General features: G+C 51.0%; 1 pseudogene; it reads right to left on the reverse strand.

The window, feature by feature from the left end:
• Positions 1-1,409: 1,409 nt before the first annotated feature.
• LOC101772133 lies at positions 1,410-12,762 on the reverse strand (annotated as a pseudogene).
• Positions 12,763-16,027: the final 3,265 nt, after the last annotated feature.

A 16,027-nucleotide genomic window follows, 5' to 3' on the forward strand; every position in this document is an offset into this window, starting at 1 on the left:
CTCTCCGTGCTTGCGTCTGGTTTCTTCGGGTTCGGGAGCGTTTGTCCCTCGATGTAAAGTTTAGTCCGTATCACATCGAATATTTGGAAGCTAATTAGGAGGACTAAATATAAGTTAATTATAAAACTAATTGTACAGATGGAGGCTAAACGACGAGATGAATCTATTAAGCCTAATTAATCTATCATTAGCAAATGTTTACTGTAGCATCACATTGTCAAATCATGAACTAATTAGGCTTAATAGATTCGTCTCGCCGTTTAGCGTCCAGCTGTGTAATGGGTTTTGTAAATAGTCTACGTTTAATACTCCTAATTAGTATCTAAACATTCGATGTGACATGTGCTAAAAATAAATCAGAGGAACCAAGTCCTCCGGGGTAACGCCTCTGACGACCTGGGCGAACGTGCGACACCACGGCGGTTGACTTTGGGGCGCCGAAACCTATGCACCTTGCACGGCGGATCCCGTCGGGATACTGGATCTAGCTACGGTCCTGCGTAGAGGTGGCGCTAGATCTGTGCGACCTCTCCTCAGATCCGCTGCTGGTTTGGGTGGTGGGCCAGGAGGCGGCTGAAGGCCTGGCCGCTTCACGGGCAAAGCGGCAGGCGAGCTTGGTTGGGGTCGGGGGTGGGTGGGGGGTCGCTGCCGGAGGCGGAGCAGGGGTCGGGGTCGGGACACATCGCCAAGCTAAGCAGAGAGATAATTAACCACGCTTTCATTGTACTCTTAATCTCCTATGTCTTATCTTGAACTACTGACTATTGAATTGTATTCTGCTTTATGTTATGGATGTGGAAGTAATCTTCTTAATGGTTTGTAAAGTAATTTCAATGTACCCAGATGCTGTTTAGAATTGGCAGTTCATTCGCTTATATTTGAGCACATATCAATTAGCAATATCACACTTTACTCTCTGCAATAACTGTTTGCTTCCCCATAATATTGGGACAGCACCTAAAGCAATAGTTGATTTGTGCTTGTGAGGCAAAAGAAGTGGAATGAAGTATAATTTTGTTACTTTTAAGAAGATTTTGAGGAGCTTCTTCCAGTCACAGGCAACTTCTTTTCAAAGTAACCCCAAACAAATATGTGATAGACCATTTAGGCAGTATAATCTACTCACATATGTTAAAGTCAAATCCAGCAAGGAGTGAAGTCACTTCTTGCTGTACCTTTGTGTCCTCGTATTTGATTTATGTCGTTTTGTTGTAGCTTTTGATGGCTTTGGGTAGCTGGTTCTTGGTTTACTTGTGATGGTGGACCAACGGACATGTAGCCGGCCATTGGAAAAAGGCTGCATTAATGAGATGCAAAGGGGATCAAACCTTATGTTTGACTCCTGGTTGGTGCTATCCACCCCCACTAACCATCCTAGGTATTGTTTGGTTCTATTTTGGATAACTTGATACAGAAATTAACACTGACTGATTAAAAAGTCCTGGTTGGTGCTATCCATCCTCTCTAACCATCCGTTTGGTTCTATTTTAGATAACCTGATACAGAAATTAACACTGACTGATTAAAAAACTAAAAACAAAATTCACATATCTCAAAATAGAGATCATACAAAGCAAGAGTTTGCAGAGCCTACGGTGCAAGTGCAAGAGCAACGAGCAATATAGTACTGATTAAAGAACGGTAACACTGACTTGCACAACAACACTTTCGTAAATCGGACATCATCTTCCCAACAGGCCATCATGCTTCCATGAGGAACAGCACTGCACAGATCCTTCAACCTGGCCAACGCTGTCGTCTCAGGAGGAAATGGCTCCTTCGAAATGGTCACCTTGCACATGTCTACATGACCTGGTAGCAAGTTGTCAGCTAAGTCTGATATGTAATGGATGCCGTCACCGAGTGGATACATCCCCCCAATGTTGCTCCTCAGGACCTTGCACCAGAACTTTGGATCCGGGTGATCCCTAAGCACTCCTCCAACCATCTTGGCACCAAAGAATGACCCGTTCAACTTCCTCGCAATTTCTTTCCCTGTAGCCATCAGCCTTGGGTTATCCTCGATGTCTCTGCCTGCGAATGCATGCGCCTTGAAGAAGAACCAGTACGCATGGCTGGGCAATGCTGTTAGTAGGATTGGCTCCACTGTTCCAATGTTTGCAACACGCTGACTGTTTGTCGTGATGATTACCTTGCTCTCCTTGCCACATCTCAGGCTTTGCAGGAACCCATCCAGTATTTGCTTCCTGTGCACATCTACTTCCTCAAATACTATCAGGCACCTCTTGTCACAAAAACTATTCCTCTTGACATACACCAGTGGGTCATTCGGCGTTCCTTCACTCTTTTTAACGTCATAAGTACAGGAGAAATTGTACAACAAGACCACCGGGAAGTGGTTGCGCACTCTGGCATCATCGCAGGCGTGTTGCACCAGGGTTGTCTTCCCAACTCCATTGCGGCCAACAATAGGTAGCACACCCAATTCCCCTGTTGACTGATCACCCTTGTGCAACAGAAAGTTGATGATCCTCTCTTTCTCAACATGCCGACCAAACATCTGCCCGTCGCGGAAGATGTTAGTGCCTAGAGGCCGGTGGATCGGCTGGCAGTTTTGCAAGAGCATGATGAACTCCCTGAGATCACAAGACATGCGTTGCAATCTCTCAAGCACCCTGTTGATCTCATCAACACTGAAATTATGGTGCGAAGAGTATGCGCTCCTCATGTTGCCCCTAGTTACCCTCACACGCTTTGTAGGATTAAACAAGGATATGGTGGAAACTTGGGGATCTACTTTATCTTCACAACGCTCAGTTTCCTGGTTGCCACACCTAATGGAATCGAGCAAGTAAAAGCCCTGATACTCACTTTCGATGAGCTCCGAGAGCCACTGGAGGGTGCCTTGGTTGGAGACCTGCCTCCCTTTTGCTTCCTCTACCACACTATGGATTCTGATGAGCAGATGACTTATCCTTTGCAGCTTGTCTTCACTGCTCCCTTGGTTGCTAAACCGCCCAATGAGAAGGGAAATCGCTCTACTGACAACATCGCCGATGATGGCTGAGATGATGGCATCTGCCATTGTAGGTTAATTTCTATAGCGGGAGAAGAGAGCTAGGAGTCTTTCGGCAGGAAATTCATGTACATATGATGTACGTTTGGCCTCAGTGGTCAGCCTCTTCTAGTTATTGCTGGTAGAACTCCGAAGTCAACATAGAGACAGAGTCTTTATTTGCAGGAAAGTGACTTGAAAGACCAGAGGTGTCCTGAAATGAATGGTTATCGGTCATGATACGATGAGCCAGTTGATACCACTCAGATCAGAATAACATGATTTAATCTGAGAATTGACAAATAAAAAAAACTTGTGCTGCTTTTTGAGGACACCCCCACCACATATCTAATGCTTCAAATTATTGTTTTATTTTTGTTGTACAGTTAGTTTTAGTTTATCAATATTGTCACAATTAAATAAGTGGTACTGTATCCCTATGACTTTTAATCTCAGATTATTTTTAACAGATTTCTTTGGTGTAATCCCGCCCACTGTTTTTAAATATATATGTTGATGCTACTTTAGGATATGGTGATTTGTAGCATTACAAATAATTCAATTCGGACATACAAATAATCTTTATGCATAATAACGAATTTAATCTCAATGCACTTGTGCAATAACAGCAGAAAAGAAACATGCAACAGCCAGTGACAGCAAGATGCAAAATAGTTGCTTGCTGACTGCAGGGCAATACCTCACTTTCTCCCCTGCTTCCAGCTTGGCAGCTTGTTGCCATTGCTGAGGTTCTCGTTGATCCAAATAATCGGATGTTTCTTCACTTCCTTTTCTGTTCGAGTGCAAGTCGCGATATTTTATTGAGGATACATCATGTTCCTCTTTTTCTGTGTGCACTATATTGGAACAATAGTTACTACTATTAGAGTGTAAATCTTATCTATTGGGCTAACCCTAGTGGGTAGCTATATAGCAGTCATACATGGGCCTTGTTGGGCCATAATACACACATACACCAACACTCCCCCGCAGTCTGAACTACCGACGCAGCGGAGTTGCAGACTGGACATGAAAAGAAAGGCACACACACAAGCCCCCCCACAGACGCAACTAGCCACAGGTGATGTTGAGGCTGGAGCGAAACTCGGTGAAGGCAGGTGACGGGAGGCCCTTGGTGAAGATGTCAGCAAACTGAGAGGTGGTCGGGACGTGGAGGACCCGAACATCGCCGATGGCGACCCGATCCCGGACGAAGTGAAGGTCAATCTCCACATGCTTGGTCCGCTGGTGCTGAACAGGGTTGGTGGAGAGGTACACCGCACTGACGTTGTCGCAGTAGACAAGAGTGCTCCGGGAAGAAGGGGTGTAAAGCTCGGCAAGGAGCTGCCGAAGCCATGATGCCTCGGCCACGCCGTTAGCGACAGCGCGGTACTCCGCCTCGGCACTGGAGCGGGAGACCACCGGCTGACGCTTGGACGACCAGGACACCAGGTTGCCGCCCAAAAAGACGGCTTAGCCGGAGGTAGAGCGCCGAGTGTCCGGACACCCGGCCCAGTCAACGTCGGTGTAGACAACGAGCTCAGTGGAGGGAGACCTGTGAAGGAGGAGGCCGTAGTCCACAGAGCCCCGGAGGTAACGGAGTAGGTGCTTGAGAGCAGTGAGATGGGGCTCTCTGGGATCATGCATGTGGAGACAAATCTGCTGAACCGCATAAGTGATATCCGGCCGGGTGAAAGTGAGGTATTGAAGGGCCCCAGCCAGACTCCGGTACGCAGTAGCATCTGTCACAGGAGTGCCGTCGGCCTCTGACAACTTGGCCTGAGTGTCAACTGGAGTGGAGCAGGGCTTGCAGTCAGTCATCCCAGCTCGCTCCAGGATATCAAGAGTATACTGCCGCTGGTGAAGAAAGAGGCCAGCCGGACGAGGCTCGACGGCGACCCCAAGAAAGTGATGGAGCACACCCAAATCCTTCATAGCAAACTCCTGCTGAAGTGAGGTGATGATCCGCCGTAGGAGGGACAGACTGGAGGCAGTGAGGACAATGTCATCAACATAGAGCAGCAGATAAGCAGTCTCAGCACCATGGTGATAGATAAACAGTGAAGTATCGGACTTGGCCTCCACAAACCCCAGCGTCAGTAGGTAGGCAGCAAACCGCGAATACCAAGCTCGAGGGGCCTGCTTGAGGCCATAAAGTGACTTGTTGAGCCGGCAGACCATATCAGGCCGGGAAGAGTCAACAAACCCCGCTGGCTGGCTGCAGTAAACAGTCTCAGTCAGAGTACCGTGCAGGAAGGCGTTCTTGACGTCGAGCTGATGCACGGGCCAGGAGCGGGAGAGAGCCAGTGAGAGAACAGTCCGGACAGTAGCTGGCTTGACCACCGGACGGAACGTCTCGTCGTAGTCGACACCAGGGCGCTGAGTGAAACCCCGGAGAACCCAGCGAGCCTTGTACCGCTCGAGGGTACCATCAGCCCGCCACTTGTGTGTCCAGATCCACTTGCCGGTGACGACGTTGGACCCAGGCGAACGGGGCACCAGATCCCAAGTCTGGTTGGCGAGGAGCGCCGCGTACTCCTCTTCCATCGCGCGGCGCCAGTGAGGATCCGACAGGGCGCCGCGGACGGAGGAGGGTACAGGAGAAACCTGCGGCGCGCCGGGCATCGCTGAAAGAGCCCGGGGCTGCAGGGTACCAGCGGCAAGTCGCGTCACCATAGGGTGAACGTGACGCGGGTGCCGGTGTAGGAGAGGCGGATGGTACACCGACGGCGCGACACGGGCAGTCGGGGCCGGCGGAGGTGGTGGTGGTGTAGGCGTCGCCGGCGGAGAAGAGTCCACCGGCGATGACTGAGGCGGCGACGGCGGTGGCGTGGCCGGCTGGAGGTCCAGGGGAGCCGGCCGCGCCCGGTGCTGGTAGACGCGCACGGGCTGTGCAAACCGGACAGCAGGTGCTGCGGGTGGTGCCACCGGTCCCGCGCAGGGCGAAGGGGTAGAAGCAGCACCAGAGGCCGGCACCGTCAGACCCGCGCTGGGCGCAGGGTCAGGGACAGCACCGGTGGACGTCGAGCCGGAGGAGAACCACGGCGGAGCAGTACCTGCAGGACACAACGGTACCGGTGGCTGGTCCACCGGGTCAGTGGGAAACAGGGAGGAGAGATCAGGGTCGGAGGTGGAAGGAGGTGGGGAGGTGGTGGAGTAAGGGAAGACGGACTCGTCAAACACCACGTGGCGAGAGATGAGGACCCGCCGAGAGGAGAGGTCAAAGCAACGGTACCCCTTGTGATCCGGGGAGTACCCGAGGAAGACGCACTGAGTCGAACGGGGAGCCAGCTTATGAGGAGCGGTGGCAGCGGTGTTAGGATAACACGCACACCCGAAGATCCGAAGGTGATCGTAGCGGGGGGAGGTACCGAAGAGAGCGTGGTGTGGAGTGGGAGCGGGGCAGGCAACGGAAGGTAGTCGGTTAAGGAGATAGGTGGAGGTGTGAAGACTCTCAGCCCAGAAGGGGGCAGAGAGAGAAGACTGGAACAGAAGAGAGCGCATGGTGTCGTTCGTGGTACGAATCATGCGTTCAGCCTTACCGTTCTGGGAGGAGGTATAGGGACACGACATGCGTAGGTGCACGCCGTGAGAGAGGAAGAAGGCACGGGAGGTGGTGTTGTCAAACTCGCGGCCGTTGTCACATTGGACGGCCTTGATGGTGAGACCGAACTGAGTGGACACCCAAGCGAAGAAGTGGAGAAGCGTGGGGAAAGTATCAGACTTGGTACGCAAGGGAAAAGTCCAAGAATAATGAGAGAAATCATCAACCACAACAAGATAGTACTTATAGCCAGAAATGCTCAGAACAGGCGATGTCCATAGATCGCAATGTACAAGATCAAACACATGGGTCGCATGTGAAGAGGAGGTAGGAAAAGGAAGCCGAACATGACGGCCCAGATGGCACGCCTGACACAGGTGCTCATCATGAGCCCGAGTACATGGTATGTCGGAACTACGACTAAGCTGTGTCAGGACAGCACGGCCAGGATGACCAAGACGCCGGTGCCATGTAGTGGAAGAAGCTGTGGCGGCTGAAGAAGCGGAGGGCAAAACGGAAGAAGTGGACGTAGGAAAACGGAGGGAGTAAAGGGGCTCGGTGCTGTCACATCGGAGAAGAGGTCGCCAGGTAGCCAAATCCTTCACAGTAAGACCAGAGGAGTCAAATTCAACAGAACAGGAATTGTCAGTGGTAAAACGGCGAATAGAAAGAAGGTTGTGAACCATGGAGGGAGCAACAAGAACATCAGAAACCCGAAAAGAACCGGGAGTGTGAGCGGTACCCACGGAGGTGACAGGAAGACAAGAGCCATTTGCGACCATGATGGACGAAGGGTGGGAGGAAGAAGGAGGGTGAACGGAAGAGAGTATACCAGGGTCGGGTGTAGTATGGAAAGTGGCACCCGAGTCGGCGATCCAATCCTGACCGACTGGAGGAGTCAGGGCCATGGTGCCGAAGGAGCGTGCCAAGGCTGTCGGGTCCCACCCGACAGGCCCAGGCGAGGCCCCGGGAGGTGGAGCCCACGGCGACGCAAACGGAGCAGCTGGGACAGCGCCAGCGAGCATGGCGGTCGGTGGACGAGGCTCGCCTCCGGTGGCCTGGAAGGGCCACATGGAGATGCGCCTTGACCATGGGTTGGCAAAGGACGGCCAGGGAGAGCCCCGTGGAGGCGCCGGTGTGCCCGCCGGTGTGCCCCCACCGCGCCCCCCACCACGCCCCCCACCGCAGCGACGGTGGCCGCCACGCCCCCCCCCACCCCCGCTCGGCCCAGGAGGAGGAGGACCAAGAAGGGATGACGGTGGCGAAGCGGAGGGTCGTGGCGGTGGAGTCACAGCAAGAGCGGTCGAGGAAGACACGGAGCCCGGCGCAGGAAGGGACCCAGGCTGGATGCCCTGAGTAAGCTCCTCCATGACAAGATCATCACGGACCTGCAGGAAGGTGGGGAAGGGCCGCTGCCGGGTGATCCAGGTGCGGAGGTGGGCGTAGCGCTCGTTGAGGCCGCGAAGAACGTTGAGAACCAAGATCCGGTCCTCCACGGCCCAGCCAAGGTCCCCGAGGGAGTCCGCCATGGTCTTCATCTTCCGGCAGAACTCGCCAACGGAGAGGTCGCCCTGGACGAAGGTGTGGAAGCTCGCATCGAGACGAAGGGCCCGGGCTTCGGCGTTGCCCAGGAACTGGCCCTCGAGCGCCAGCCAGGCCCGGCGGGCGGTGGTGTCGGGGGTGCCGCGGATGAGATCGTGGAGGTCGAGGGAAATGGTCCCCAGGATCCACGACAGGACGATGCTGTCAAGGCGAACCCACGCAGCTGTCCGGGCCGCAGGGAAGGTGTCGGTGAGGACATGGTCGTCGAGGGTGTAGCGGCGGAGAATGAGCAGCACCATGTCCCGCCAGCGGGCGTAGGAGGGTGACTCAGGGTCGAGGACGACGGGGACCAAGCTCTTGATGTTTTGAACACCCCCGGCCTGGTAGTGGAGCTGCGCGACGAGTGGATCGGCCGGGTCGGTCCAGGCCACCACAGGCGGACGGGGAGCACCGGAGCCGGAGGAGGTGGCAGTGCTGTCGTGGGACATCGGGTGGGCGAGGAGCTGCTCCGCCTCGGCGATCTGACGGGCCATGACGTCGGCCGCATCCCGCTCCCGCTCCCAAGCCAGGGCTGCCGCGCGCAGGCGAGCCTGTCCCTCGGCAGCAGCAGCCCGGGCAGCTACGAGGGCCGCAGCGAGAGTTACCTCGGGAGTTCCTCCGGCGTGTAGGGGCAGAGGTGGCAGAGGAGGCGGTGCGGGGAAAGGGAGGCGAGCATGCCCCCCCCTTGCGCCCGCGGGGACATCACCAGGGGCACCAGTAGGAGCATGCCCGCCCGGCAGAAGAACCCCCGCGTCCTGGTGGAGGGCGGCGGCGGGATCCCCGCCCGCACGCCCGCCGGCGCCCGCGCGGAGAGCCGCGGCGGCGGTGGCGGCGGCGGCGGCGGGATCCGCCTCGTCGGGATCCCCGCCCGCGCCCGCCCGGCGAGTCGCTGCGGCGGCGGCGGCGGCGGCGGGATCCGCGCCGTCCGCTGCCCCGTCGGCGGCGGCGTGGCCCGCCCCGACGGCAGCCATGGCCGCGGCCGCAGGAGGCCGGTCCGAGGATGCGACCTGCGCCCACGAGGGAGGAAGAGAGGGGAAGGAGGAGAGGGGAGGGGGAAGGGGGTCGCCGGCCATGGCGCCGGCCGGCGGCGGCGGCGGTGGTGGCGGCGGCGACCAGGCACCATGTAAACCCTAACCTAGGCTGATACCATATTAGAGTGTAAATCTTATCTATTGGGCTAACCCTAGTGGGTAGCTATATAGCAGTCATACATGGGCCTTATTGGGCCATAATACACACATACACCAACAACTACAGTGTCAATTATCTATATTGGAACAATAGTTACTACAGTGTCAATTATCTCTTTGTATATTTTTAGTTGTGTTCATACCCTTGCTCTGTATCACAAGACAAAATGGATTCATCATTAAGGGCCTTTCTCTGGAGTAAAAACTAAAAACATAATTGCATGCCCAATGAAACAATAACTAGAGATGATCGATGTACAAGGTATTAAACTATAGCACAGTGAGCTCTTGAAAGCTACATGCTGTGCCTACAGTACATGTAGCAACGTAATAATAATTACAGAATGGCACACTGATTTATACAGCAATACTTTGGGGAACCTAACCGTGTCTGCCAAGTAGGCTTCACTGCCCAGAGGCTCAAAGAGATCTTGTAACCTCACCAAATCCCTCTGAGAAGCAAAGGGGTCCATGGAAATGGTCACCAGGCACATGTCCACAAGACACGGAAGCAAATTCTCAGCAAAATCAGCGACATAACCAATGCCATCACCCAGCAGAGACAAGCCGCCAATGTTGCTTCTCAAAACTTTACACCATAACTTAGGATTTGGATGATCCCCAAGGACTCCTCCGACAATCTTTGCACCGAAGAATGACCCATTTAGCTTCCTCGCAATCGCTTTGCCGAGTGCTACAAGCCTAGGATTTTCCTCAATATCTCTGCCTGCAAAGGCATGAGCCTTGAAGAAGAACCAGTACTCCGGGAAGGGCAAGACCTTGAGTATAATTGGGTCCGCAGTTCCAATGGTTGCAACCTTCGGATTTTTTGTTGTGATGATTACCTTGCTCCCTGTCTTTCCCCTTCTGAGGACTGGTAGGAGCCCTTCCAATATCTTCTTCTTATGCATATCCATGTTCTCAAATACCACGAGGAACTTCTTGTTCTCAAAGCTCCCATTGAATAACTGCAGTAGGTCATTCAAATTCGTACCAGCGACTCTAATTACATGTTTTGACTGTAGAACAACGGTTCCACCATTCAACGCGATGGCATATTTACAACACAGTATGATCACTGGGAAGTGGTTGCGCACCCTAGCATCATCACAAGCATGCTGCACCAAGGTTGTCTTTCCCACTCCAATGTCACCAACAACAGGTAGCACACTCAAATTCCCCACTGACCCACCCTCGTCATGAAGGAGGAAGTTGATGATCCTCTCCTTTTCAACATGGCGGCCAAACATCTGTCCATCAACAAAGATATGATGTTTGTTGGTAGAGGCCGTCGGATTGGTTGGCAGTCTTGCAGGAGCATGATGAACTCCTTGAGATCACCGGATATGCCCTGCAAGCTCTCAAGAACCCTGTCAATCTCATCAACTCCGCCATCAGGGCATGACAAGATGTTCTTGGTAGCAATCCGCACACGCTTTACAGGGTTAAACACAGAAAAGGTGAAAGCTTGGGGAGGAGCTACCTTGTTGCCACCGTGCTCATCTTCTTCAAGCTCGTGCTCACCACTTCTGATTGTGTCAAGCAAATACCGCCCCTGGCACTCACCATCAATGAGCTCCGAGAGCCACTAGAGTGTGCAATCTGTTGGGGATCAGTTAAAAAGATAGTCACCCTCGAGGTCGGTTCGCTCGGCACAAGCCTACCAGCGTTGCGAATTTGTTGACCTCGCGGTACCCGCGTGGCGTGACAATCATGCTAGCCTCGTGTTGTCTCTGGGAATTTGGTCTCGAAGCCAAGAGATGAACACTGATGACCAGGAAATGATGAAGCTCACCCTCGAGCGCCTGAAGCTAACCCGAGCGCTGAGTTGTTTATTGTGTCTCACGTAGAATCGTTGGAGCGAGCAAGCCAGGAAAACAGGCACGAGGCTGGCATCTTTCCGGCGCCAGGCTAGGATGACTTCGAGGATGAGGTTAAAGGCGTAAAGGCGTTGGAAACGTGAAGGCATGATTCGCGGGATTACCTGAGAGCGTTATTCACGGGATTGTCTGAAGGCGTGAGAAGCATGACCCGGTGGAGGAGATCAAGTCGCACAAATTACCTCCAAAGGATCTTTAGGTAAAGCATATTCTGGGAATATAGTAGTTGAGTAAGGGTAATCGTGTAATGTAAAGTGTCCTCCGAGACACTATAAAAGGGTAGCCCTACCCCGATGTAAATGGATGCTCATTTTTTAGAATTAAACCACGAGTACTTCACTAACAATGTTCGAGTCCCCTTGAGATCTGTTTTCCAGCATTGGCACCCACCATGTTCTGAGCCACCAAGTGACCCACGATATCACCACAAAAGAAGAAAAGAACCACTAAATACAAGGTAGGATAGGAAAGGAAGCTCGTTCCGGTCGAGCAAGATAATACTGATAAGATAGAAAAACTAAAAAGAGTTGAAGCCAACCTAAGAATGAGAAGTGATAAAAGAAGAATTGAGGCCAAGACCTTGAGCCATGTACAACCGCTAGTTAACACACACAATGATCCTGTATGATCCCCTCAGTGAAACAGAGGAAGAGCTAACCTCGGCACTCAAACAACTAGAAGTGTTAAAGAGAGAAAAGGAGAGATTTTCTCAAAAGCTTCAAGCGCAAAGGTTGGCAGCCAACAAGCTGGCAAGGCTAAACGAGGCCAAGAGGCAGCTAGCAAAGTTGCAGCAAAAGCTAAATGAGTTGCAATACTTGCGCAACACACGACAACAGCCACCACTTCCAACGTTCGACACCAAGGACACACTCATCATATACCAAAATCCTAGCCTCGTTGGACACAACGCCCCAGTGACAACGAGCTCATACACAACAATCGACAAAAGCTCTCCATTATCCTCAGGCTTGCAAACAGCCCCATGGCCCACAACCTATAAAGCAGTCACACTCCCAAAGTTCAACAGGCAAGCAGATCCTCGCCAGTTCCTCATGAGCTACAAAACAGCCGTAGCCTTAGCGGGAGGAGATGACGTGGTACTAGAAAAGTCATTTATAATAGCATGTGAGGGCGCGACATTGAATTAGTACTCTCTACTCTAGGCGCAACAACCTCGAAGCTATCAAGGAACAAAACCAAAAACAATGGAAGCCCTCGTAGAGCTAGATAAATATTGTAGATCAGATGAAGACCACAGGAGGAGAGTGGTGGAAAGAAACCGCGAAAGGCAAGCCGAAAAAGACCAAAATTGGCAAGCCTCACGTTACAACCACCAGCAACAATAGCACTCGTACCCAGCTCAACAAGTGTTGGCGGTAGAAGGTAATCAACCCTCGCACCAAAACCAAAACCAAAGCTAAAACCAAAACCAAAACCACCAGCAACAACCAAACTTTGGCAGCGGCCAAAGGGGTGGCTACACCGGAAGGGGAAGGGGCCGAGGTAGAGGACCTCCGAGGCCAAGTAACCAAAGTAACCAACAGAGACCATTTTACCGAACCTTTCATGGTAAACAGCTGGACCATGCAACCGATTTTTGCCTCAAAGCAAAAAGACTTTCGAAAGAATGGCCGAAGAAAAGAAAGTGGCTCAAGCACCCAAGACCATCCATTATACCACCTTCTGGCCACAACCGCCATACTACCCAAATCCCAACCTCGCAACCTTTCAGCCCACCATGATGTGGCAACATTCACCGCAATTTTGCCCTCAAGCTCAACTAGCCTCGCAGACTGCAAATTTTGCACCTTCCCATCCTCTCCACGAGATACCGCTACCACCACCAAATCTACCCAATGAAATTCCAAAACCGATCCTAACAATCCACAAAATAACAATCCCAAAGCCTTACCCACATACGGCATGATAATGCCAATCTTAGGGGGATCCTTGCGATTCGAGCATCGCGAGGATAGCTGAAATGCTCTACCAACCTATGGCATGATCATGCCAATTGCCGGAGGGTCTTCCCTCGAGTTCAAAAATAAAAGGCAAAAGAGAGATTATTTCAGGCAGGCGAACACAATCATATCTGATGGTCCCCCAGCCAAGCCTGAGTAGGCACACATGCCCATCTCTTTCACAGAAGAGAATTTCAAATTGAAAACATCCTCGCATAATGACGCGATGGTTATAAAGGCCATTATCGCTGGCTGGAAAATAGGAAAGGTCCTAGTGGACAACGGAAGTTTCACGAATATTATCTTTGCAAACACCTTTAGAGAGATGAAAATCGACCCTCACTTGCTCGAGCCAGCAAAAGTCCCATTGCTTGGCTTCGGGGGGAGGCCAGTCAAAGCTCTGGGAAAAATTGCAATCCCCGTCTCATTCAGAAATCTAAGTAACGCAAGAACGGAGCGCATAACATTCAATGTTGTCGAAATGTATTACCCATACTTTGCTATCCTTGGGAGAGGATTCATTAATAGATTTGATGCAGCAATCAGGCAGCTATTCTTGTGTATGAAAATCCCAGCCTTGAAAGGAGTCATCATAGTCTATGGCGACTAGCAAACCGCCAGAAATATAGAAAAGGGTGTAACCCCGGAGCAAAAGAATGTGCACCACCTAACGACTCCCAACAAGATTGAGGAGCAAGAAGAGAAAAAGCCATATGTTAAGCCTAAGAGGGACAAAGAGAAGGTGAAGATAAGCGAGGATGGCGAAACAAAAAATGTTCTCCTAGATGACTATGTCATGGATAGATATGTCACAATAGGGGCTAACCTCAAGCCCAAGGAGGAGAAAGAATTAATCGAGTTCCTAAACAAAAACAAAGATGTTTTTGCCTGGTCCGCTAGTGATCTCAAAGGAGTTGATAGAGATATAATCGTGCATGGACTCTAGATAAAGCCAGGTGCGAAGCCAAAAAAGCAAAAGCTTAGAAAAATGTTGAAAAAAAAGCCCAAGCTATGAAATCTGAGGTTGATAGACTCCTCGAGGCTAATGTCATACGCCCGATTATCTACCCAGAATGGCTAGCCAACACCATACTAGTCAAGAATAAGAACGGCAAGTGTAGAATGTGTATAGACTTCACTAACCTAAACAAGGCATGCCCTAAAGATGACTATCCATTGGAAAGAGTAGACAAGGTGGTGGACGATGCTACAAATAGCAAAATGTTATCGTTGTTGGACTTATTCTCGAGGTACCACCAAATTCGAATAAAAAGAGAAGATAAAGGAAAAATGGGTTTCATAACACCCTTTGAAACTTTTTGCTTTGTGAGGATGCCCAAGGGGCTAAAAAATGCAGGGCAAACTTTCTCAAGAATAATAGCAATAATCTTGTCCAAACAGCTTCCCAGAAATATCTTAGCCTACATCGACGACATAGCTGTAAAAAGTGATAAGAGGAAAGATCACATACTTGACCTCACGGAGACATTTGCTAATTTAAGAGCAGCAAACCTGAAACTCAACTCGAAAAAATGTGTGTTCGGGGTCCAGCGGGGTAAAGTCCTAGGATGCTTAGTTTCAACAAAGGGCATCCAGGCCAACCTAGACAAAATCCAGGCACTAGTTGATATAGAGAGCCGGCCTTGGTGAAAGATGTGCAAAGGTTGACGGGAAGAATCACAGCCCTTAACAGGTTCATTCCAAGGGCCGCGGAGCGAAGCTTACCATTCTTCCAAGTTCTGTGAAGTTCTAAAAAGTTTGAGTAGGGAGAGCAGCAGAGCGAGGCTTTCCAGCAGCTCTACTTGACGAACATGACTAAGTTGTGCCCACCCGAGCCAAGATCACCTCTCCTACTATATGTGTCAGCCTCGAACTTGGCTGTTAGCGTCGCTCTAATCCAAGAGAAAGAAATTGATGGAAAGCTAAAGCAGATTCCAGTCTACTTTGTGTCGGAGGCGCTATCGGGGTCAAGATTATTCTACTCGAAGCTTGAAAAGATCGCGTATGTAGTTGTTATGGCAGTACGCAAGTTATGGCATTATTTCGAGGGCCATAGAATTATAGCAGTCACAAGCCAACCATTGCAAGGTCTCTTTACAAATAGAGCAGCTTCAGAGAGGATAACTAAATGGGCATTAGAGCGGTCAGAATATGTCGTGAACTTTCATAGAAGAAGTGTGATAAAATCGCAAGTTATAGGATATTTCATTGTAGATTGGACATCCTCATGTGTCAGCCAAGAGGAAATCGAGGTCTCATGGATCATACATTGTGATGGGGCCTGGTGTGACAGGGAGGCTGGAATCTTAGCCATCATCACCTCGCCATCGGGTGTCAAAATGAGATACACCACCAGGTTAAACTTCACAGATGACGCGAGGTCCACAAACAACATGACTGAATATGAAGCACTGTTATGGGGCTTAGGAAAATGATAGCCTTAGGCCAACAAGTTTTCATAATAAAAACAGACACGACAGTAATCAAAGAACATATAGAAAAGAATAGCGAGGCTAGAGAGGCGGAGCTAGTCAAGTACCTCACCGCAGTGAGAGCAATGGAAAAATATTTCAAAGGCTTCACTGTACAACATATCCCAAGGGTGGAAAATGACGAAGGAAACGCACTGGCAAAGGCAGCAGCACAGAATCAGCCCATGCCTCTTGATGTTTTTTACGAGGTCATCTGCACACCATCAACAAAGTAACCTGCCTCGAGGATTGTAAACACAATTGAAAGCTTAGACTAGAGAGCCAAAATTATGGCATACCTGAGAGGGTACTTCGAGCCTCACAACGAGGTTGAGCTAAATAGGCTAAAACAAAAGGCCAGGGACTACACAATAGTTGATGGAG

This window comes from Setaria italica, chromosome III, assembly GCF_000263155.2.
Source record: "Setaria italica strain Yugu1 chromosome III, Setaria_italica_v2.0, whole genome shotgun sequence".
NCBI classification, from domain to species: domain Eukaryota; kingdom Viridiplantae; phylum Streptophyta; class Magnoliopsida; order Poales; family Poaceae; genus Setaria; species Setaria italica.